The sequence below is a fragment of the Gavialis gangeticus genome, unplaced genomic scaffold (genome assembly GCF_001723915.1).
Source record: "Gavialis gangeticus isolate Ggan-Ray unplaced genomic scaffold, GavGan_comp1, whole genome shotgun sequence".
Lineage (NCBI taxonomy): Eukaryota > Metazoa > Chordata > Crocodylia > Gavialidae > Gavialis > Gavialis gangeticus.
In genome coordinates this window covers 7,530,138-7,533,144 of record NW_017729024.1, presented here as the reverse complement: position 1 = coordinate 7,533,144, position 3,007 = coordinate 7,530,138, and positions in this window count along the sequence as shown.

The window sequence follows — 3,007 nt, the reverse complement described above, 5'->3', positions numbered from 1 at the left end:
GCTAGGAGGCAGTACTGAAGAGGAGGATATGTGTGGGGGGGTAATGTTGCAGCAATGCTCCAACCCCTGGCCTGCAGGACCTGTCAGTGTTGGGCCCAATCCCAGTTCAGTGGCCTTGGTGGAGGTGGCATTGAGCTTGATTCTAGTGCGCTGGCCCAGGCTGAGGCAGCATTGGGCCCAATACAGGTGTGCAGGGATGTGGGGAGGTAGTGTAGGAATGTGTGGTGCAGGGTCCAGTCTTGTCTGGGCAGTGCAAGGCCCAGGGGCTGGGACTGATCCAGCCCACAGACCAGTCCCACAACATTCTTGTGGCCTATGGAACCAAAATGTAAAGCAACACTACTGTACTGTACCTGGAGTAGTGTATCTAGTTTTGGGCCCCACACTTCCAAGAAGGATGTAGATAAAGCAGAAGGTGTTGAGTGCAGAGCAACAAAACATAATTAGAGGTTAAGCAAGCATGACTTAAAAGGAAATTCTGAAAGGATTAGGGTTATTTAGCCTGGAGAAGAGAAGCCTGAGGTGGTGTTTAATAACAGTAATACCTGAAAGGCAATTATAGAGAGGAGGCTGGATTTTCTTTGTGACCATAGGGACAGGACTAGGATCAATAGATTCAAGCTTCAGCAAAGGAAATATAGGTTGGAGATTTCTGACTATGAGGGTGGTTATGCATTGGAACTAGTTACTTAGGTTGTGGACTCTCCTTCTCTGGAAATTTTCAAGAGCAGGTTAAACTCCTGGGCTGGTTAAACTTCACGTGCTGATCTGACTAGGCTAGTTTAGTCAGAGACTATTTTGTTTTGAGCAGGGGGCTAGCTAGATAACCTCATGAGACCCTAATCCCTATAATCCCATGCCACCCTGCATGCCAGATTGAGTGTGCAGGGTCATGTCCTGTGGGGCTCCCCATGAACGCATGGAGAGCCTTTTGGGATGGGTGACAAGGTGGTGGGTCTGGTGCCAGAAAAATTGGAGTCATGAGGGCTCTATTTTATCAGTGTCATATCTAAATGTTAACATCACTCATGCTCCATTGTGCTACACAATTGGCTTTTGTGCGGAACTGCTGTCATGTCTTTTGGTGCTTCCACTCTGCCATCTGGGCAGCTATCTCCAGAAGATGTGTTCGTTGCGGTGGACTGTCAAAGCATGTCCTCCTGGCCCCTAATGAACAGGTCAGCCACCTCATCTGCCCTCCAGTTGGGTCCCCGGTGCTGGTCCTGGGCAGGCTCCTCTGCTTGGGTCTTGCCACTTGCCTCACCTGCATAGATCCTACAGAGATCCTGGTGTTCCCTGTTTAAAAATTGCAAATTTTCTGATAAAAACCCAAATTCTCACATGAAAATACCCCAAATCCATGTCTTTCCATGATTAAAATGAAATGCCACTATATAGAGAGCGATCAGTTGGGTAATGTTTTATTATATTTACAATTGTAAAGCAGTTTGGAAGCCTGCCAGTGCCTCTATCATCATCATAAAATAAATTCTGTATATCTGTACGCTTTGGTATTTGGTTTTGGTTTTTTTATCATAGAAAAATCAGAGCTGAACCTGCCCCCTTTGCGTACCAGGATGTTGGAGGGCTGAGCAGCCCCTGCCCTTGCACTTCACTCCCAACCCACAGCCCCTGCCTGCCCCCACTATCTCCCTCTTAGCAACAGCTCAGTCCCAGCACCAGGACATGAGTCCAGCATCATCTGTTCCATCAACTCTTTTGGGGCTCTGATCCATGCCAGCCCTGGCTGTTCTGCTCCCTGCGCCTGTGCCCATGCCCAGGTGATCCCTTTGCCATTCCTGGGCAGCTCAGGGGCTGGGCTGGGCAAGCCCCTCCTCTTCCAGGCCAGCCTGCCCCTGCACAGGCTGCTGTAGTGGGGGCAGGGGGACTCTGAGCCTGGTTTGGCAGCCTCTCGTACTCGGAGTACGTCTCCACCCCAACCCACATCGCTCTCTATCTCGCACACCCCTGCTGCTACCCTCCCCCAGCCCATCACACTCCCCAAGTGGTTCCAGGGATTAGCCCCCCTCGCCCCTCCCCATACTGGGGCTGCATGTTCTAGCACCAGTGTAGGCACGGGGCACAGTTGCTGTGTGGCAGTTGCCCCTGCAGCTGCAGCTTCTGCCAGCAGGTCCCATCCCATTCCATCCAGCAGCTGGGCGCGCAATGTATGAGATTTGGAGGGGGGGCATGCAGTTTGGGGGGGGAAAGGTGTGAGGGGTGGGTTTAGGGCTTGTGGGGGGGTGCTGGGTGGGTGTAGGGTTTGTTGGGGTGTAGCTTTTGTGTGGGGTTTGTGGTTGGATATGTGGTTGGGGGTTTTGGGTAGAGGTGTGGAGTTTGTGGATGAATTATGGTGGGGTTTGTGGCTGTGGGGGGACTGTGTGGGGGTGGGGGAGACTGATTGGGAGGGGTGGGTGCCCCCCCTGCACAGCACATAGCCCTCTATGCAACAGCAGCGGTTGTTGGGGCACTCATGGCCCACTGCTGGCAGAGCCCCCTGGTGGTGTAGCCTGGCCCTAGCTGGCTGCGACCTGGTGCTGCTTGTGCCACATGGAGCCAGCCTGGCCTGGCTCACTGGCACACATCTTCACAAAAGATCAGGCCAGTCTTGCTGCCACCTGGGTTCCTGCCACCACACACAAGAGCTGTGTGCTAGTGGGGTGGGCCGGGTCCTGCCTCCATGCGCCCCGCGCACCATCGGGCCAGGTTGATTCCATGGAGGCAGGACCCAGCCTGGCCTGATAGCACATGGTTTCTTCATGTAGTGCCAGGAGCGCAAGTGGCAGCAGAGTGGCTTGGTCCTGTGTGAAGGTGTATGCTAGTGGGCTGGGCTGGCTACATGTGGCACAGGTGACGTCGGGTCATAGTTCCATAGTTTCTAGGGTTGGAAGGGACCTGAGTAGATCATCTAGTCCGACCCCCTTCCATGGCAGGAAAGAGTACTGGGGTCAAATGACCCCAGCAAAGTGTACATCTAGCCTCCTCTTAAAGACCCCCAGGGTAGGAG